Below are 23,154 nucleotides of genomic sequence, written 5' to 3'. Positions count from 1 at the left end.
GTGGAGTTAATTACAGTATTCTTAATCCTTATGTAGGCCTTGGCTACCATTTGGTGCCTTCATAAATGCCACTGGCAACATTTTATGTAAAGCAGTATCATCCCCTCTCTGTCATTTTCTACACCAGAATTCCATTGTTTTCATCATGTCAGTCTTCACTGATGGTAGATACATGTTTATTTCTTTGTTTTACCATCTGTCTCACCCACTAGACTGTATGGTCCATGAGGATAGAGACTGGACCGTTTTACTTATCATTTTAGACTTTAAATCAAGCACAGAATATCACACATGCCAGACATGCACAAATCATTTGCTTCACTTATTTAGTATCACCATGGAACGAATTGTGCCACATTACTGGGGTTTTTTTAGATGATAATAATACCAGCCTATTGTTAATGAATACTATATCACTTTGTAAAGAATTGTTACACTCGCTAGCTTCATAATAGCCATAGTGACAAGAAAGCTATTCTTTAAGCCTCAAAATGATCTGCTATTATCTTTTTAAAAAACATACAAAAATAGCTTCATAAACAAATTTTTGTTTCTTTTTTTTTTTACTCTATGATACCATTTTAAGCGTCTATGATTCTACTCTTCTTTATGTGGTATATTGCAAAATATATGGCCTCCACCACACTTTATAGCACTTCCAGAAAGAGATGGAATCTGCTTACTCACTCCTTCAATCTAGGGGGGTGACCTTAAGATTTTTTTTAACCGACAGAAACTGACAATAGTGAGATTGTGCCAGTTGTAAGTCCAGATCATCAGAGGATTTGCAGCTTCCTTTCTTGTCGCTCTTGGAAAAAAATGCCATCATGGGAACAAGTTCATGTTAGCCTACTGCACAATGAAAGACATGTGGCCCAATCACCCTTGTTGCCCCAGCTGATGGCCAGCAATCTACCACATGTGTGAGTGAGACCTTCTGGGAGTAACCAGCCCTAGAAAACGTATCGAGTGCCTACAGATGCATGCACTAACCCAGTCAAGATCAGGTAACTTTGGCCAGACCAGAAGAACTGCCCAGCAGAATTGTGAGCTAAATAAGTGATCGGTGGTTGTTTTAAGCCACTAGGTTTTGGGGTGGTTTTTTATGCAGCAAAAGCTAACAGATACACTCATACAATGATATTCTGAAAGCTTGCTATGATATTTTGGTCATTTCTTCCAATCAAAAAGAGGTGAGAACTCTACACTATTTTTAATTCTTGGAACTATGTTCTGTGCATTTTCTTTTCTTTATCTTGTTATCAGAGTTGATGTGAGGTGAGTGGGCTTTCTCCAGAATCCAAATCTTTCCCACACTTCTAAAGTACATTTTTAACATGCAACATAATCCAGCTTCATTATAATTATATATTTTGTAAAATAAAGATATCTTTTAAGAGTCTTTGAAAAAGCCTCTTATAATTTTGATTTTTAAATAGCTCTTGTCATCCCTTTGGTACGACTGCAGTTATGAATTTATTTGCTTGTATTTGCTTTCTTACAGGCTCTTGTTTTGATTCAGTATATTTGAGGTTACATGAAAAATGGCATAATGGTAAGTGAGTTATTACCTTAATTGGTGTCAGATTCTCTGCACCCAGATTTTATTGACTATTTCCTTTTAAATCGTTCACTTCAAGGTTTCATGGATACAAGTGCAGCACAAACTTAATCTTGTTCACCCTTTGGACAAACAGCCTTACTAAAGGATTTTCCTCTAGCTTGGAAGGAAGGCTTCACAAAGCAGCAACTCTAAGTCTCTTGTAGATAAAAGAGAGAGATGAACAGACCCAGAGAAACAGTAACCAAAATGAATGAATGAATGAATGAATGAATGAATAGCTCTTCCAGAATAGGTAATATTAGCTCTGATGCCTTTTCTCTCCAGTCCCTGGTACATCTCCTGAAGTGGGCATTTTGTCAACATTATAGCCTGACTCAGGTGCTCAGGTGCTCCAGTAATGTCATCTGCATTACATAACATTTTTAAATGCGGGTCTCAGCAGGCTCACAGTTTTTCAAATTCTCTGACAGATACTTAGGTTGACACTAGACTGCAGTGATAAACCCAAGAAAGTGACAGGAATTCTATTAATACCTGGATACAGAAGTCATAAGGGAACACAGTAGGTCAGGAAGAGATTCCTCAAGTTAGAAACTTTGCCCAAGAATAGATTCAATCAGTTTAATTTGGTCAAAACTGAAGGAAGACTAGCACAGGCATTTTTAGGAAGTTGACTAAAGAAATAATAGAATAATAAATAATAATAAAAGATAATAATAAATATATAATAATAATAAAAAATAATAAAGAAATAAAGAAATAATAAACTAAAATTAATAAATAATCAGTGATTCTGTCTGTAAGTCTTAAGAGAGGAACATCATTAAGGCAGGAGATAGGGGTAGATATATTAAGCACAGAGATAATGAGAGAATGGGCAAGAAGCAGCTTACAGAGAAGTGAATAATTGTCGGCTGAATATGATTTGGCCAGAACTGTGTTTAGAACCTGAAAGTTTTTCGCTTCCTGCTAATGATATACAATATTTATTTATTTTCCTCTCAACTTGGACATGTTTGTTTGCAATCATCATAGTGGATAACTCCCTTATATCATAAGGCTGTCATGGCATAAGGTAATAAATATAACTGAATATGGAAAATATAAACTGCTAACGGAATTTTGTAATAATCATGGCAAAAATAAGTATGTATATGGATAATTAGACTCTAAAATCAGGAGCCAGGGCAAATAGCTTCCACATAAATGAAGGGGGAAAAAACAAGCAAATAATGCAGTGAAACACCACCACAGTGACCACTCTGTTCAAATGACTCATTGTCATATTCCCAAGCAGTATTCTATGCTCTCAGTGAGGAAGGCCGTGCCAAGGCAATGGGCAATGTGTTCATGTACTGAACGTTATATTTTTATGTTGCTGGATTTTGTGAAGTCTTCTCTCAAACCATCCATCCCAAACAGACTCTAGAGAGATGGATGCTTTTTAAAAAAGAATTAAAATGTATTTATCGCTCTAGGCATCTTTTACTTTCTTGTTTGTCTTTCTCATTTTGGTGCTTCATATTTAGTGGCTTCTCAGTCACAGCTGTGACTAAAAATAATGATGAACCTGGAAAAAGAAAAAGCTATCCTGATATGACTGTAGTTCGTGTTTTCATGCTATATTTGATGACAGCTTATTTTTTTATTGTGAACTCCTGGGAGCCAAGAAGCACATAATGGGGCTTGGTGATAACTACTGTATTCATGAATGTCTTTGACATTGCTTTGAAGTTTGCTGTAAGTATTACTCTAGTTTTAAAGAAAAGCATATCAGACATAGACAGACTTAGAGAAGGCCACATGATAGGTGAGTTGAGGTGCGTGGCTCATTCTAATTTCAACATTGTGTCTGGGCTCTAGGCTTTTAGCTGATTCCCTCAGAGTTCTTTAACACGAACTCAGTAAGTGGTGACATGGCCAGATTTTAGGTTGTGGTGCCCCTACTTTCTTAAGGTTTTCTCCCTGAATCCAGAAGTTCCCTACACTGTAAAATAATTCACCGTTGACCTTGAAGTTTAGTGGTGAGCTTTATGGAAAAACCAATAATAACCTAAAAATCAAATACAGACGTAATTATTTCTAGATGTACATACAGTTCAAATATATATATATGATATGTATATATAATAGAAAAATACAGTTGTGCTCTTCCTATGGTAGAGAACCAAGTATACTACTTTTGGTAACTTTCATTCCTTTGAACGTTACGATGTCTGTTTCTTTTTCATGTTGTTTATACGTTTCAAATGACTTATCCTTTCCAGCACTCTCCACCATTCTCACATCACATGCTTTCCAATCAACCTATACCATCACAGGTATTTTTTTTCCTTCAAAATGGGTACAGAATTTTTTAGATCCCACATATAAATGAGATCATACAGTATTTGTTTTTCTGTGTATGGCTTCATAGAACCAGAGAGTAAATAAAAGAGTGCTTACCATGGTTGGGGGCTGGGCATCGGGGAAAGGGGAAATGTTAGTCAAAGGAGACAATCTTTCAGTTATAAGATCAATAAATTCCGGGGATCTGTAGTACAACATGGCAATTACAGTTAGTAATGTTAATAATACTATAGCGTATACTTGAAATTTACTAAGATGGTAAATCTTAAGTGTTCTCATTGCACACAAAAAAAGCCGGTAACTGTGAGAGGATGGATATGCTAATAAGCTTGATTGTAGTACTCATTTCACAAGTTATACATATATTAAATCATCATGTACACCTTAAAAATTCACAATGTACAACCTAAACATATAAAATTTTTGTCAATCATTCCTGAACAAAGCCAGGAAAAATTTAAAAAAATCCTTGAAACAAATGCAGAATTTCATTTCTTGGAAGAAAACTTAAATATTTTCCACCTATCTATAGTCTTATTATATATTCCTTTAGTGCTCTGTGCATGTATCGTTTCTACAAATCTCATCTATTTATGTGTGCCATGCTTGTTTCATGCAAGACACACCAGCAAAATTGCATAGTAAGCAAAGGCTATCTTCTAAGTCCTGACTGTCTCTTTTCTACACCCTTTTCAATCCCTCCTTCCCCTCACTGTTCCTTCACATTCCTTTCAGGTTTGTTAAAATAGGATGGAAAATATTCAGTTGAGCAAATAATATTAAAACTCCATCGTGCTTTCATATAAATCATAAATACTTCAAGGTCAGTTAATCTAATCCACGGCTTGCTGCAGGATGGAAAATTTAGAAGAGGGTGAAATGACTCTATAATCCAGAATTTCACATTTTAAAAAAATCTGCTTCCATTCAGACACTCTTCTTAACCTCTCAAGGCTAGTTGTCATTCTTGAACATCTCACATGCCATTCCCACATATTCCAGTGTTTTCTCATGTTGTTTTCTCATCCCAGAATACCCTGACCTCTCATTCCTGCTTGTTGAAAGCCCCACAAAACTTTATTTACAAAAACAGTGGCCAGCCCATTGACAATAGTTTGCCAACTTGATTTTTAAAATATTTTATTAAAGTCTTACTTATCTGAATTACTGAATTATTTGGCACATCCCAAATTTTTCACTCAAGGAGAATGCCTGGGTCATTTCACCCTAGCCCTGTCTGTACTATTTGTCCTTCAAAGTCTCCCATATTAAATCTTACCTAATATCTCAGACAGTTTTTCTAAAATCTAGGACATCTCGCTAAATTTTTTAAAGCACGTCTATCACATTACAGAATGATTATTTCATTTTTATCTACATTCCCTGCTATACAAAAAGGAAAAAAAACAATTCTCATATACTTCTGTACCCCAAAATATAGCACAGCCTTTAGATTACAGTTTGAGCTTAATATATTTGCTTGATGACTGAATGAATGACAAAATAAAGGTGGAAGAAACTCTATAATGTAGGACATTTTTCCTGGTGCCCTTAACATATAGTTGTAGCAACTCCTTAATTTGCTTTTCAATAAGGCTTTTCTCAGAGCCTTTCATTTACAAATTTAAGATGTTTTAAGCAATTTTAAGGCAAGAAGTACGTCTCTTATTTTTTGTTTTGTTTTGTTTTTACACAGTACACACCAAAGAAACTTTGAGGTTTGGATTAGACATAAAGCTGTGAAACAGTGACACCTATTGGGATGGAGATCAACCATTTTGAATTCCAATTATTTTAGGAAATTTGATGGTGAGAGTAAGGGGTCCTTACATGACTAGACCCGTATTCATCTTCGCCTCGCTAGTACCTAAAATGTGGTATATGTGCAACCAAGTTTTGATAAATAAGTAAATGCATGGTGGGTACATGAATGAATTACAAACAATAAACCAAACATTCTGAATAACAGGAGTTTCTTATAGATATTACTCACCAGAGAAGTTATTTTTTTTCTTATTTTTTTGTTTGTTCATTTCGCATATAAATATAGGGATTATCTAAAACCTCTTGCTGCCATATTTGTAAAAAAAGCACTCTGATAAAGAGAAACTTTTATATCTAGGGGGACTTAAATTCTCCTCTTGTCACATTTTAAAAACAGTCAAAGGACAATATGCAGGTATTTTACTGTGTATTTTTATAGGTGCTTTCACATTTAAAGGGAAAGCATAGGCTACTATAATTCTAGCATTTCATCTCTCCAGTTAATGTGTGCAGAACCCACAAGAATCAACAGAGCTGGTGCAAGGCATGAAACCATGTCACAAAGATGTTCAGAGGTTAACATCTTGCCCTTTCTCATAAGGGTGTTATTGAAACTCTAAGAAACATGAAACTCCAGAGGATTGGCTGTGTAACCTAGTACCTCATTGTAATTATTGATAACTATTATGTCTAGCTTCAAATATATTTTTAAGAATGTATTTATATATGTAAATGCTTAATACCAGATGCCTAGCATAGAAAACATTGTAAAATATAGATTTTATCATCATTTGCAACTGAAAATTCAACACATGTGTTTAAGTCCCAAGTTAAAATACTACCCTTTAAGTGTTAGTAAGAAGTGCTTGAAATTAGGGAATCCAACCATTATTTTAGTTTCTATGGTCATTGCCAAAGTAAGTAGACCAGTCTAGCAGCACCCCTCACAGAAGTTAGCCCCAGCTCACAGTCGTTTAAATTTTCACCATTTCATTCTCAAAGACTCTTGATAAGTGTGCAATGAACTGACGGCTGGTACACATCCACTATGAATTGATCTTGTAGATGTGAGTTGATATTTACATATATAATTCTGAAGATATGAGAGGGAGATACTGAGGCTGAGGAATCTGTTAGGGATGGAAAGAGAGACAGAAAGTAGAGATGTGGTAAAGTAAGGGTAATAGGAAGGGCATTAAACATCAACTTTATCTAATTCAGAATGTATCCTAGGTCAACTAGTATCATTAATCTGCTGTTTTGAAGCAGAAGCAAGGTGAAGAGTGGTTACTGTCTTTGCACCATCTCAAGGACAAGGCTGCTTAGTATTTTCTGAGGACCATTCCCTGCTATGTTATATTTGCTGATAGAAGTTAGATAAAAATGAGATGGAGAAAAAAATCTGTGGGCTTACTTAAATCATTTTTAAAGAGGAAAAATTAATACATCAAAGAAGAAAAATTGCAAGTTATAATTAACTGCTAATGATTGGACACCAACTTTAGACCAAATACATTGTTCTTTCCTAATCCTTACAAGTACACAAATTAGGTATTATTTTTCTTGCTTTTCAAACAGAGAAATTGAGGTCAAAGAAGTGAATACAGTATCATAATTTACTAAGGAATTTAGCAAGGACTCAAATTCAACGCCAAATCTAAACTCCATGATCTTTATACTCCAACACCCTCAACCATAATAAATACATACTCTTACTTCCATTTTGCAAAAGAGTAAACTTAGATATAAAGTAATTGATTTTCTGAAAATCACTTTGCAAGAAAGAGGCGGAGTCTGGATTTGAAACTAGGAAGTGTCACTCTAGTGTCCACACACTGAACCATTACCCATTTTGCCCCAGTTGTACCTTAACTCATTACTTGCTTATATTTTAAAATCTGTTTCCGCCTTCTACATTACCTATGTTAATCTTTCATCGAATCGTGCTATGAATGGAGTACTGGAAGGCAGACCTTGGCTTAATTCACACATTTTTATAAAAACCTGTTCTACCTACAGCAGATGTCCAGAGTTGTTCAAGCCAAAAACATTGGGCGTCTTCCTTGACCTGTCTTCCTCTCACATGCCAGATCCCATCTGACAGTAAATCCTGTCGACTCTGTCTTCACAATATGTATTAGAATTAAACTACTTCTATTCTTCTCTCTGGCCTAAGTCTAAAGCGTTTCTCACCCAGTTTGAGATAATAGCTTCCTAAGTGGCCTCTTCACTGCCACGGTTACCCCCTTACAGTCTATTCTCAATGCAGCAGCTAAAGGAATCTTTTCAAAATCTAAATCCGATCCTAGCATTCCTCTGAGCACACCTCTCTCATTGCTCCCCATTTCACTCTGTCATTTCTTGCAATGAGCTACAGCACTTTCCATAGTCTGTCTCCCTGTGTCCTCTCTGATGGATCCCCTCCTTCCCTGGCTCACTTCCCTCCTTGGCACCTGTCTCCTTGCTCTTTCTCAGACACACCAGCAGGTATCCATCTTCCTTCCTGTCTTCGCACTGGCTGCTCCTTCCTCCCGCAAGGTTCTTCCTTAGGTTCTGCTTGGCTAACTCTTTCACCAGCTTTAAATATTTGTTTAAATTTCCTCTTTTCCATGAGGCCCTGCTCAATCACCCTGTTTAAAATTGCACGTCTGCCCCCAACCACCTGCCTCCCGCATCCTCCTGCCTCGGTTCTACTCCCTTTGTTTCCATGTTGCTCACTGGGATCTAACATACTATTTGTTTCACTTGTGTCTGTTGTGCACTTTCTGTCTTCCCTGATTAGAATGAAGGCACAATGATATTAGGTATTGTTCTCTGTTTTATCCTAAGTGCCTCTAACCAGGTCTGACACACAGAATGTGTGTATAATAAGTGGTCTGACTCAACTTTTTGATGTCTGACTGCTGGCAGCTTGCAAACCTCAGTCCTCCTTGTGTCCCATATCTATCTGGACAAGGGGATAAGAAAAGCTGGGTGCTCCCTCTCTGACACAGGTTGGAGATTCAAAGCATGCAAAACATTTGTGAGCAACACTTCACCCCAGGGCAATCCTCTAATCACAATGAAAATCCCAGCCAGGCTCCTTTCCTTGCTTTCTTAAGCCATTTTGGACCTCCTTGAGAGGCCTGCCCTGCTCCCCTCAGAGACCTAGATTGTGTAAGTAATAAATCTTGACTATTACCAGGGAGGGGTTTGTGGCATCAGTCTCAACAAACGAACAAAATTTTGGGTAGGGATTCTTCCTGCCTTTGCAGAGTAGCTATAAAAAAGTTTGTTAAAGATTTTTAAAAAGCAAGCAAAAACTACCACACAGACTTTGTATTGACCAATACCAAAAGAAGATTCACACCGATGTAAGGACTTTGGTATTTCTGCACATGAGAGAGACCAGCTAAAATTTCAGGAAGGGAGATGATAAAAACTTCGAGTTCCCTAGATCACAAGCAGAGGGGAAATGGATTCAGATGACAAGAGCTGAGTATGAGAGAGTTGCATCAGCTCGCAGCCCAGACTTACATAGAAAAGTCTGGAGCGATGCTGCCCAAATGCCTCCTTCTGGTTATGTGCAGAAGACCAGCTGTCTGGGCCAGGAGAAACTCCTGAATCTCAGATTAGACAGTAAGAGCTCAGAAGATAATGATACCATACCCTCAGACACACACACCTTATTCATTCATCCCCTCCAACCCCATCAGCTAAAGGCTCGTTGAGAACTCAGAAACTAGGGGCTCTGGGTTGAGGGTTACACCAACGAACAGTAATAGGAGGAGAATGTACGAATAAGTCATAATTAGTTAATAAACTAGTATAAAAACATTTGGTAGCTTCCACTAGGAACAGGGATTTACTACTATCGTAACATTACATTTAAAGACCTAGTACTATAAGATCTAAAGATGTTTTGACTGATTTAGTTAATGCTTGTATTTGCTCTAATGTAAAGAGGCTCAGCATGGGCTACCGAACTAGGAGACAGGCTTTAACTGGCAATTGTTCTACACATGATGTATTGTTGAATTAATATAGAGAGAGGAGGAATTAATATATTTCTATTTGTAAAAAAGGAAAGGATTGTAAGAAAAGTCAACATAAACTCTTACAGACTGTAATCCAATTAATCTATGCCTGGGGAATCTTTTGCCTATGGGAATGCTGTCATCGTAATTATTTCTTTGATAATTTCTTGAGCCACACATAGTGTAGGCATTCTGATATCTAGATCAGCCATAATCTGATCGTGTGTAGGAGAACCAGTACATTTTATCTGGGAGAGAATTTTAACTGTTATATTGGTAGAAGTTGTACCACGGAGAATACAAATTGTTTTTCTGCTAATGACCTCACAATATCAGTTAAAGGTATTTTCACGTCTTGAGTGGTTTGATTAAACTAAGGAAAAGTTTATTTTTCCTCGAGGCTTTTACAACTTACTGTATGCCTTCAAATTTGTCTTTTATTGTTTTTCTTTCACAATCTGGCCTAACCAATTATTTCTACTTTAATACAAAATTCCTTTCTCTACTTTTTGATCTTAAAAGTTGACTTACCTTCCTTTTTGCTGTTTGGACAACATTAAATTTTCTCCTGTAGTATCTGGTGTTTTATAGCAGTGGAATTAGAAGTACATATAGTGACACCCATAAAAATAAGAAAGCTGTATTAATGTCCATCTACAATTATAAACAATTCTTCTAGGGAGATTAGAGGAAGAACAGGGAATTCTTGGGTGCTAACGTCTCCCTTGGAGCAGAACCAACTCACAGATTTTTAAGTTATCTTTCTGAATTTTACCAGTGTGGGATGTTGGTCCCCTTAAAGGCCCTTTTACTTTCAATATCTATAATTTTCATATGTCTAGATGCCTAAATTGTAGAGATCAGAGGCTCCTTTTGTTGTTTTACTTAAAGAGCTGTAAATTGTATTAATTTCTAGCCTATTTACTTTCTAAGGCTATTTGGAAATGTCTAACCACACATTGAATATTTTCTAAATTGGCAATTTGACATTTTAATGTTTTTTTCCTAATTAAATTGGCTTGGACTCATTGACAAAAACAAAGGATCGGGTCTTCCTCGTATCAGCCGTGGAGTCTACCCCAGAAACCTAGTGAATGTTTCCTACAGTCTAGGTTTCATCTTAATTTAATTTAAAATTTGAAAGCCTATTTAATCTTCTCTGAAAGAAAGGTTTCTGAAATTGCCTTATGTAGTGTACTTTCTATTTTTTGTTTACAACTTTTTTGAAAATCCCTTGAAGAAAGAGTAGCTCACTCAGAAGTTCAGGTAAAGCTGAATGGAATATAACATTATAACATTCTTAGGCATTTGAATGTTAAAAGTGGAAAATGATTTTATTAACGTCCCTTACCAGTTTTTAGTCATTACATACGTATGAATATAGCAGCATGAACTACTTGACACATCGTTTCTGAAGACATAAAATTTGTAATCAATTTCAGAGTGATATTTTCTGCTGATAGTACAGAATAATTTTTATGTCAATCCAAGATAGCCTCTCTTAACTCCCAGGTAAAGCCAGGAGGTGCGAAGGTGAAAATATGTTTAAAATATGGTAGCGGGAGGGGAGGAGGGAGAGAATGGAAAGAGCGTTTAGAACTGACAGAACATTCTGTGCCTTCAAAATTATTCTAATGCCATTCAATTTTAATTCAGGGTGAAGATTCAGGTCAGTTGCTCATTAGTCCAATCTGGCTTTTGCTTCTAGGCTACTATTATTAACTCCTTTATTCAGATGTTATTCAAATGAGTCTCTCTATTAAAAGAAGCGAACTGATGCAGGCAAAACATATTGTTAGTAAATCTTCCCCAGTTTGGCAGCACATTAATGATAGATCTGGCATTCTCAGTGTCAAAAACTCTATCGGCATCTGTTACAACAGAATCAAGTTAAAAGGAGCGAAATGAAAACAAATGGAGTCAGGGAGCGGAAAGTGCTATCAAATATTTGAAATTCTCTACAGATTCTTTGTCCCTAAAGACTCTCTCACTTTTCATCAGATTGGTGGGGAATTTGGTACCACATCATGTAGGTAAGTTTCTTGCGGACATACAAATGGGTAAACGTGTGACTGTATGGGAAAGCTGGGGGCAGACAGGTGCTGTCAATACAAAGTACCTGAAAAGTGTCTTTGATGGAGTTCTACTTCTTTTGTGACCATCTTGCCTCCATTTGTATTTCTTGCAGTGGCATATGTTGTCCTCTTCTATACCTCGAAGACGTCCAAGAGGTCGGGCACAGTGCCTGACCCAGGCATTAAATAGGACTCAGCTTTCCTTCTCCCTACTGAAGGTTACCTGCCTGGAATCTCATTCTAGACAAATCTTATTCTTTGAGCTACTGCGCTTATCAGGCAATCTGACCTGACCAAAGTAATTTTTCATTAACAACTCATTCCACTAAAGAAATTAATAGTAATATAGGTTAGTGGTAATGAGCACGGACTCTGGAGCTAGACTGTCTGGGTTCAAATCCCATCACTAGCTGTGGGACCTTGAGCAAGTTTCTTGGCCTTTCTTTCCTCAGTTTTCTCACCTGTAAAATGGGAGATAAAAATTATACCTACCTTGGGCCTGGCCCCTGGCCAAGTGGTTAAAGTTCCGTGTGCTCTGCTTCTGCAGCCCAGGTTCGTGGATTCAGATGCCGGGCATGGACCTGCTCCCCGCACCAGCCGTGCTGTGGAGGTGTCCCACATTCAAAAAAGTAGAGAAGGCTTCGCACAGATGTTAGCTCAGGGATAATCTTCCTCAAGCAAAAGAAGAGGAGAATTGGCAGTTGATGTTAGCTTAGAGTGAATCTTCCTCACCCCCCCACCCAAAACAAAAATTTATCTGCCTAAGAGGCTTGTAAGGAATTGAATGAATTAAAATATTTTTACATCCCAATGGAGAATCATGCAACCTATGGCCGAAATAATCCTCTCTTCTGAATCTCCTGCTCCTGTGTCTTCTTAGCCCTGTGACTAGCACTGTCACCCACTCAGTTACCAAACCAAAATACTAGAAGCACCCAAACTCCTCTCTCTCCAGCTGTGTTTTTCTCCAACCGTTGACCCATACCTTGGTAGCACCATTTTCTCTCAGTGAAATGACAGCAGTCACAAAACTGATCTTCCAACTCAATATTGTCCCCATAACCCATTCTTATAATTTTGTCATAATTGTCTCTAGAAAGAGTAAATGATCATGCTAATCCCATTCTTGAAACTCTTCAATGATTCCCAGGTGACCATGAGTTCAAGTCCAAATTTCAAAACATAGCTTCCAGCCTCCCACATGGTTTTGAATAGGACTAACCCTTCAGTATCCTCTCCTTTGCTTTTCCTGATCCAGCCACACTGAAGTCCTTGCACTTCTCCCAAGAACATACTGTGGTCTCTCAACCTTATGAATTCACATATACTCCCTGCTCCTTCTGCCCAGGAGAGTTCTTTCCTTCAGTGGGGTTCCTGCGTATTTGAGGCCTGGATCACGTATTCAGGAAAACAGTTCACATTTTATATATAATTTGATCATATGCACACATGCATATTGTATTATATAGACATATGTATATTATACCTTAGAATTTGCACTCTGTTTTACATTTTTAATCTTAAATTCAAATTAAAACTTCAGACGGTCACACAGAATTGTAGAATAGGAGTAACTAAAGTGCTGTTTCTTCATATTTACGATTACTGTGCTAACATTGTTTATTTCAAATCTGTTGTTTATGCACAGGAATATTTTGCACCACTGGGGTTAAAATAATGGCTGTGTTCAAAATAAGCCCGGATAATTTTGAACTGTTAGGCACTTACTCTTGGAAAGAAAGCATGTGGCTGAGTTGGAGTGAGTTGAAGACTGGTTGTATAACTGGAATTTCTCCAAATTAACTTTTGTGTAGAATAAAGTGTTTATTAAAGGATAAGTTAAAAAATTGGGTTAACAGAAGCTTAAATATAATTTAAAATTCAATAGAATCTGCAGTGATTGCTTAAAAAGTAGACTGGCAAAAGATTTTTTCACATAGGGATGTTTTATCACTGCCACTGTTTAGAATCTCTTGGGCATGGTGATAATAGCAAGCAGATCAACTACTGTTTCATTATTGTTTTCTTTTTCTTTTTTTTTTTTTTTGAAGAAGATTAGCTCTGAGCTAACTGCCATCAATTCTCCTCTTTTTGCTGAGGAAGACTGGCCCTGAGCTAACGTCCATGCCCATCTTCCTCTACTTTATTTGTGGGATGCCTACCACAGCATGGTGTGCCAAGCGGTGCCATGTCCACACCCAGGATCTGCACCTGGGAACCCCAGGCTCCCGAAGTGGAATGTGCACACTTACCTGCTGTGCCACCGATCCGGCCCCTTATTATTGTTTTCAAATCTATAGTCACTGCACCCCTTTACTGTCTGCATCTGTTGCAAACCACTCCTACTGCCATACATTTGGCACTCTACTGCTTTCCACTCCCATTTAATATCTAGCTCACTTAGTGCTTTCATCTCTTTTCCTAACTAACTTTTAGCTTATTTCTGCTATCACTAAGTTCCACTAATCCTTCATAACACCAGCACATCTTACAGATATTTTCACTAGGCTATGTTCCTTGAATTATACAAAATTAGATGCCTGATGTTGTAAACTCCCAGAGTGTCCTGGTATATGCTATATTTAAGTTACAGATAACACTGCCGCTTTTTAATGGTCAACTTGCCAGTGTATCTTTTTCATTACAGTATAAACTCTATGAAGGCAGGGACACACATTGTTTCAGGAGTAGCCAATCACTAAATAGTTGTTAATTAAATAAATTTCCTCTTTACTGTTCTATCAAAAAGTAGCCGAAATCTTAACAAGTTTGCCAATTTGCTAGTTTCACTCCATCACAGAATCAGGAGCTACCTTTTAAACTCCGTGTCTCAGAAAAGCCTACTGAGGTCATATTATGTCCGCCTTTTGTAACAGGGCCATCCAACAGGAGGATGGATCATCATGAGTAAATACTAATCAACATCTATGTGTTTGTGCCTAAGACCCAGCTCAGAACGCTGCAGAGAGAAGCTCAGGGGAAGGGGGGACATGCTAACAAAAGACACGTGCTCAGTTCCCTCCTCAGTCAGTAACGTGTTCCTGCCTTTCTTCAACTGATGAAAAACTGTTCTCACTAAAAGCTTCAAGCAAACTGTCTTCTCTTTCAGAAAGTATTTCCAGACTTCCTCTCAACACTCCTTGTCCTCTTTAAGTACCCTCAAAATATTATTTTCCCACTTTCTTGTCATATTTTATTAAAATCTTCAGATTTTTTTTCACTTCTTCCGCCAAATCACAACATCTTTGAGAATAGGGATCTATTTTTAATTTACGTTTGAATTTCAATCACCTAATTTAGCACCTGTCTATAACATATATTGAACATATGCTGATGAATTTTAAAAAGTAGAACTGAAGACCATCCCCTATAATGCTAATTGAAGTGAACCACCCAGGTGAACACTGTACTATTAGGTAGGCGGTCTTCAAAACATCCCCTTTAGACTTCTCTTGCTCGCTCATCAGGGTACACTCCTGGAATACCTTTCTTAAGACAGCACGTCTCTCTCTTTTTTTTAAAACTTTTGTTTTTTATTGCAGTAACATTGGTTTATAACATTATATAAATTTCAGGTGTACATCATTATATTTCGATTCCTGTGTAGATTACATCATGTTCATCACCCAGAGACCAATTACAATCCATCACCATACACATGTGCCTAAGCACCTCTTTCAACCCCTTCCCTGCCCCCTTCCCTTCTGGTAACCACCAATCCAATCTCTGTCTCTATATGATTGTTGCTGTTTTTGTCTTCTACTTATGAGTGAGATTGTATGGTATTTTATTTTCTCCCTCTGACCTAATTCACTTAGCATAACACCCTCAAGGTCCATCCATCTTGTCACAAATGGTTGTATTTTATCACTTTTTGTGGCTGAGTAGTATTCCATCATGTATATATACCACATCTTCTTTATCCATTTGTCCATCAAAACCTATGTGCTTCTTCATTTCTCTTAATACAACACTGAGAAATGTCCTTCCTCTTTTATATTGAATAATTTAGATTTTTAAAGACCTGTCACTTATTTTATATACTCTATAAATTACACAAATTAAATTCTCATGGATCTGTCACATAAAGACAGATTCTGGCCTTTCCTTAGAGCATCATATACATATTCTCTGTCTGTCACTAGAGGGCAACCGTTGTGTTTTAGGATTGAGTAATTCCAACTAGAAATGGGGACTCTATGCAAAATAAAGTCAGGTAACCACTTTCAGTGTGAAAGGAAAATGCCAAACCAATTTAAGTAGCTATGAATTCAACAAATATTTTTTGTGGCACGTTGGAGACCAAGACAGAGGAAGTCTACTCCAGGAGAGAGCTAGGCATGTATAATAAATCTACATAAGAAGTGTGGACAATAAGAATTATAAGTTTAGAAGAAAAAAACTATTGTGAGCCAAAGAAATAATATTACATGCTTGTAGACTGCTTTTAAAATTTTGAAGTTTTCATTTCTACTTACTTGATTCTCACACCTTTATATAGGAGGTGTAACCCTCTCAACCTCACAGATAAGGGACTTGATAATTGGAGGTGAAGTGACTTGCCCCAATCATTAGTTTGTTATTAACATTGGTGAGATTTTTCACTTGCGTTTGCAAACCTCCTTCTAAACTATTGTTCTTGCTATCCTCACAGGAACTTGATGTGTAACTGATAGAAATTGACCATTTCTATCACCTTGGTTTTTTGGAGCAATTGTTCTTTTCTCCAATTCTTTCTATCTTTCTAGATAGAGTTGGTGTGTTTTTGTTGTTGTTTGCAGACTTAAAGTGTAAAATGGCTGAATAGATCAAATGTGTGTGTGTTTTCTTAATTTCCTTATAAAAAACCAACAAAACTGAGTTGTACGCCTCAGACCTTGTTTGCCAAGTTTCAACAAGGAGAGAATTTTTATGGTCAAATTATAAAACCCTGAAAATAGGACTTTATAATGGAAATGCTGATACAACCGTAACTATAGTATTGCAATTGCACCACTATAAGAAAATTGGTTTAGATAATATACCCTTCTGGAATGAATGCCATTCTAAATGATTGTGCATCTCCATAAATCTAAGCTAACTCAGTAATTCAAAATTACTAAGATTTAAGTTTAGTAGCAATAAGCAATAAACTTATGGCTACTGCTATAATAACTGTTGGTCGCTACACCCTTATTTCACAGCAGGTGGTCTGCTCCATGCTGGTTGCAGCCTGAATGAAAGCAGACAACACTTTGAAACTAATTCCTGAAGTTGATGGAAGACTCCAGAGCCATTTCAACTGGTGAAATAGTGTTGTGTTTTGTGCACTTTTTTCTTTTTAAATTAAATGCTCTGAGACACTTGACCTTTCTGACAAATGAAGGGCAAACACAGCTTTGCTCTCATTTCATGTCACGATTAGAAGTCTCTAGATATTTAAAATTATCTGGAGCAAATTGTTTTTAGTTCATAAGCCATTATTAACATAATACCCCTATTAAAAAGAGAAAATAATTTATTTGTCATTGAATGGATTTCTTTGAGTCAAAAGATTGAAAGAGGGCTTTGTTTAGTCCATGCATGTTTGACTCTGGGCACACAGTCCTAGAAGTCTTGCTCCCTTATTCTTAACCTCTTCATAAGATGATCATATACTTTGTTTGAAATATATGTTTAGGTCTAACATCTTAAAATGTCCAGTTTTGTTTTTTTTTTAAACAGTAATTTACTGGTTTTTTTAAAGATTTTATTTTTTCTTTTTTCTCCCAAAAGCCCCCTGGTACATAGTTGTATATTCTTCGTTGTGGGTCCTTCTAGTTGTGGCATGTGGGATGCTGCCTCAGCGTGGTTTGATGAGCAGTGCCATGTCCGCACCCAGGATTCGAACCAACGAAACACTGAGCCACCTGCAGCAGAGCGCGTGAACTTAGCCACTCGGCCAGGGGGCCAGCTCCTAAAATGTCAAGTTTTAAATGATGAAGTAAACATTTGGAAAAGTCTTCCTTTCCCATTTCTTAAACATGGGAAATAAGAAATAGTTTCATGCAACCATAGATGGCATTCAGTTCTCCTAGTTTTAGAATCTGAGGCTTTTTCTTGAATATTGATGAAATGTTGTTCTGAATTATTATAAAATTTCTTAAATTTTTGTTAACATCAGCAGTTTATGTGACTTAGAGTTTGGCCTAGGTTTGTAAGCTCAAAGCTCTTACATTTATGTTTTTTAAAATATTTCCTTACCTAGAACAGACTAGTCACTGAATAAATCCTTTTCCCTTTTCCTTACTTTGAAGAAAATGGAATAAAGGAGAAAGTGGCATTAAAGATAAAAGAGAGAGAGGAGATAATTGGGAAAGCCAAAATCTGATGGCAATTATTGAAAACAGTAAAGAACGTGAGTTAAAATGCTATATGAACAATGATATTGAATAAGGAATAAAAATAAATGATTTAAGCATCATGGATTCCCATGAAACAGTAAGTACAGTGTGAAATGATTTTACAGAAACCTCAGTTGAAATGATATTCTCTTCAGCTAGGATTTTTCACTTCAAAGACACACTATCATATATTTTAATCAACTTGAATAGAAAAACATCAAATAATTTAAATAATGCCTATATTCTTGGACAGGGAAGCATATTTTTATTTTTGGAAATTTGCTACCAGTGCTTTGATACAATAATCATAGTAGGGTCTAACATGTGGAAGCTTATAGACTTTTGGGCTGCATGGGGTTGCCAAACACTTTTCAAAAGGTTTCCAAACTGCTGAGTTTTGACAGTTCGTTAATCTGTTTTTATTGTCCTATGAAATCACACATTTACTCACATTGCACTGAGATATACAAAAAGAATATATTTTGGGGGCCGACCCGGTGGCACAGTGGTTAAGTTCGCATGTTCTGCTTTGGCGACCTGGTGTTCACCAATTTGGATCCTGGCTGCAGACCTAGTACTGCTTGGCAAGCAGTGCTATGGCAGGTGTTACACGTATAGAGGAAGAGATGGGCATGGATGTTAGCTCAGGACCAATCTTCCTCAGCAAAAAGAGGAGGATTGGCAGCGGCAAATGTTAGCTCAGCGCTAATCTTCCTTAAAAAAAAAAAAAGAATATATTTTCTTGATTTTTCACATAATAAATCTTATCAGTACCATTCTAAGGGATAATGGGGAACTCCATTCCCTACCAATCCATTTGAGCAACTCAGCCCCAGACAATAACTTAAAATGTTCCTTTAGGTAAATGCTTAGTCTTTCAGAGTGGCACTCATTTCCCCTGTTCAACTCCAAGATCACATCAGAACGTATGGAGGAAGAGGGTCTATGCGACCATATGTTAAAGAAGGGATGGCCTTGGAAGTCACAATTCTATCCTCAGGCCCCTCTTGTCTCCATAGTAATGTTCTATCTCACCTGATCTGTTTGCTCTCCTGGATTTTGCCTCTTAATTTTGCTACCACCAAGATTGTGGTTTATTCTTTCTCAGCTCAGATGGGACCCAGTGGTCTTCCTTACTTAGTAGGACTAACTTCAGGTCTCACTGGTGGTGTAGACCCTCCTACATAAAACTGTAACCCCCATTTAATCTCAGGCTCTGGCAGTCCTTGAACTCAAGATCAATTTGCTCCTATGAGTACCACCTTTTCTAGCAACACCACAGTCAGACTCTCAGCTAACTTCTATGTGCTCCTCCCAACGCTCCCAAGTGCACGTGGAAAACTCTGAGTCTCATCCCAGCTGAGATTGGCATGGCAGCTGAGATGCTTGGGGAAAGCTAGGTCAAGTTCTTCCTTTGCCTAACTAGCATATGTGGCCATTTTTCTGCTCTGATTAGAGTTGTCCCAGCTCAGTACAAGAATAGCCTTAGTGGAATCTCTTCCTTAAGCATCGAAGTGGGGGTAAAACTCTGTGCTACCAATGATCTCATCAGTCCATCTTGCCGGCGTTGTCTCTGCCCATGTTAGAAGCTCTGAAAACTTCGTGCTATAGCATCTCTCCTCTACCTGCCCTTCTTTTGCCTTGTCCAATTTCTTTCCACATTTTTCTGGAGTCAGAGGGAATTGACTTGTCTCTTTTTCCTCTTTCCTGTATGAGATCTTCTGTATATAATATTCCTTTCCTCTCTTAGGTGGAAGACACTGTGCCCATTCCTAGGTGTTATAATGGTAACTTGGTTGCAAGGAAGGAGAATATGGCTTACTGTTAAGGGGAGACGATAAAAGTTATTTCCCTTCCTTCTTTATTTTCAGCCTCTTTTCTGCAACTTTGTGCAGTATCAAAGGACCTAGGTCTCATATTCCCCTGGTACACATGGATATGATCATAATGATTGTTCAGATATGAAAACATGTTTATACTTGTTGGTAAATAGCCACTGCTCTAGCTCTCAGTTGTCCTCACTGTCAACAGGGCTATTATCACCCTTCTCCTGGGACATCCAGACTTTCTCAGGAATGAGTAATAAAAGGGATAATGTTTTCCATGTCAGGGAACCTCTGGGACTCTGCTCCCATATCAGAGCTGACATCTTTCTTACTGAGCATTGCGTGTGCCGCACATATTGTAAAGTATGGTGAATATCATCCTTGACTGTTCCCATATGCAATTATTCCATTGCCTCAGATCTCCTGTGAGCCGAAGTGCCAAACAATCATTATAATCCATGTCATCGCTAGAATCCACTCACTTGCCCCGCAATGATCTGATTAAATTCAGTCTGAACCCCCCTTCCATGGTCCGGGGAGAGTGTGCCTCTCTCCTGGCAGATGGGGGTTTGTACAACTAGCAGCTCATGCTTCTCTTTGCCTTTGCCCTCCTTCACCCATGCCTCTGCATTTAATTGAGCTTTAAAACTGACTTTCTTCTTTGGTTCCTCCAAAATCTCCACTTGAATTTCAGCATCATTTCGGTGTGGCAAATTTAATGAAGATTTAGGAATCATGAGGAGGGTTCACACTGTGGCCTGTGCAGCCTGCTACCCATGTTCTGGCTCTTCATAGCTCAGCTCCCTGGAGCAACAGACTCCGTCTGCTTTCTTGTGCAGACAGCTCAATTCACATTCGCGCTTAGAGTATTAGTTTCTACCCAAAGTGAGCTTTTCAAAGAAGGTGCTTAATATAGCAGGGCGTGTTTTCTGGAAAGTTCTTATGCCACCTGCTAATAAAAAATAATTTATCCATATTGTTACACAAATGTGTTAGAATGGCATATTAATCGTATATATTAAATTTCTATAATTCATCTATATTTTTGGATGTAGTTGCAGTTAATTCATTTTCATTGTTAATTAACCATTTTGACTATACCACAATTTATTCAATCTCCTCCATGAAATTTATTTCCAATGATATGCTATTACAAATGATATTGTTATGATTATTCTAATACTCATCTCCTGCAAAATAACTTATATTTTTATATGTCATAACCAGACCTGACAGAAAAGATTGCACAGTTCTAGAAGATACTGGATTCTTAGACTGATACTTTGTTGGAATGAGACTTTGATGTGTTTCCCCTTGAGGAGGGAAGAAGTTTGTTCTACTTGTGAGACAAAGATTTAAAGGGATGTTTGGTGACCAGAAAAGTCTACTGTGCTTAAGACTGTCTTGCTGTTCCAAAACTCATTTTCTCTTTCTTCTGAGATCACAAAAGACTGCCTTTTGCAGCCTACCTTAGAGTTAAAAGTGACTACATGACTGAGTTCTGGTAAAAGGAAGTAGTATGTACCATTTTTATGACTGGTCCGTAAAATACTCCCATATGAGATTCCGTTACTCTTCCCCTTTCCTCAGTCACCTTGAAGCCCACATGTTGAAGGTGACAGAATCCGAAGATGGAACAGAACCTGGATCCCTGAATAAATGCTTGGAAGAGAAACCCCTTGTTTTGTGTGTCGGTCACAGCCTATCTGTAACCAATGTTGTAGCTGGACTGGCCCTTGTGGTTCTTATTATGATTGCAAGATGCTCTTCAGCAATAACCATCAGGAAATTTTGAAAAAAAGGTTTATTACTTACAGGACTTGGAAATTATAGGTTACACCTGCAGCCACATAGTAGGTCATGGGTAGAGAGAAATAGTGCATGAGCCTGGGGTTCTGCTTTCATTGGGGTCAAGAGTAGGGGCTTAGGGTTTCACAGGCTCACTCTTTATTGGTGAATTTAAAACATAAGAGTGGGAATTTAAAGTGTGGGAAGAGAAAAAGGAGTGGTCCAAATGGCCAGTTATTGATGTCAACCAAGATCTCTAGAACAAAGGAGTCACAGTGGAGGGAGACAGCCTGGCTCTTTATCTAGTTATGTGGCTGGCAATGTGCCTATTCTAGATAGCCATCTTTGAAGTGGATGCCTCAGCAATCAAAGCTTAACTCAGGCACCTGCATTACCAAAATAAAAGCCAGTTGTCTGGGCTTACATTACACCCCTACAGACCAGTGTTACTCATTTTGACACTACATAAGCAAGAAATAAGCTTCTATCATGTTTAAGGCATTATACATGTCTAGCTTGCTTTGTTATAGCATTTAGTATAACTTAAATAGTATAGTTTCTCTGAATCTAAGTTTCCCTTCTTTATAAATGGAGATAATAATAACCATCTAGCAGGTAATTATGAGAAACAGACCAAATAGAAAGCGTCTAGTATAGGACTCAGCACAGTGATGCACATTAAAAGCTTTTCCTTTTTATTTCAGGAACTTTTTGGTCATGGAAGTGGCATTAGACCTCTTTTTAGCTAGTTCCTTCACTTTCAAGGAGAACATTGATATGTATAAAGGGCTATTATATAGTTTTAGCATTTTTATGTTTTGGGGACCACAGTATTTCAGTAGGATTTTGAACATAAAATTGTGGTATAACTAAAAGGAAAATACAACTTTCATCAAGGTCTTTCATTATCCCCCTGGCAGTAGTCTATGTTAAGTGAAAAGAGAAAAGGCTTTGATGAGCATCTTCCTTTTACAACTATGGAGAGGCTGTTTCCCTAAGCTCGAGTGACATCGTCAAGGGAAATAGAAAAGAAGGTGGTCAGGTTATGGATATTCTGCTTCTACCCTGAACATTCTGGGGCCTCACACTCATGTACAGCTCCACTCCCATATGCTTTTGTGACCTTGAGCTGAGAGGAGTTATAGCAGCGACTGAAGGAGCAAGAAGGATTCTCAGATAAACATTAGCTGCCCGCAGAAAAGTTCCAGCACTGCTCAGTGCCTTATTATACAGCCAAATTCCTTTCACGCCCAGCATAAACATTAATGGAATCTATAAGTCAGAAAATGTTTAGTAACCAATCGTTTCAAGTCAATTCTCATATTATCTATCTTCCCTCATGTCTTTGTGACCTGATTCTTTTGGGTTTTTTCCCCTTTTTGTCTCACACAAAGACATAGCTTTCATTAT

The 23,154-nt window shown here is 37.6% G+C and overlaps 1 long non-coding RNA gene across 1 annotated transcript in view; it reads right to left on the bottom strand.

Moving 5' to 3' along the window:
• LOC138919555 (uncharacterized) overlaps positions 1-23,154 on the bottom strand; it is a 39,296-nt gene that overhangs the window by 14,693 nt on the left and 1,449 nt on the right. The window contains exons 1-2 of the long non-coding RNA XR_011429801.1: positions 21,772-23,154; positions 12,261-12,436 (exon numbers count right to left, since the gene is read on the bottom strand). The exon at positions 21,772-23,154 is cut by the window's right edge and continues 1,449 nt beyond it. This is a non-coding gene — a long non-coding RNA (uncharacterized lncRNA). The remainder of the gene's footprint in view (positions 1-12,260; positions 12,437-21,771) is intronic.

Source organism: Equus caballus, chromosome 20 (genome assembly GCF_041296265.1).
Source record: "Equus caballus isolate H_3958 breed thoroughbred chromosome 20, TB-T2T, whole genome shotgun sequence".
NCBI classification, from domain to species: Eukaryota; Metazoa; Chordata; class Mammalia; order Perissodactyla; family Equidae; genus Equus; species Equus caballus.
The sequence above is the reverse complement of the archived record's forward strand: the minus strand, read 5'-3'. Positions and strand labels throughout refer to the sequence as shown.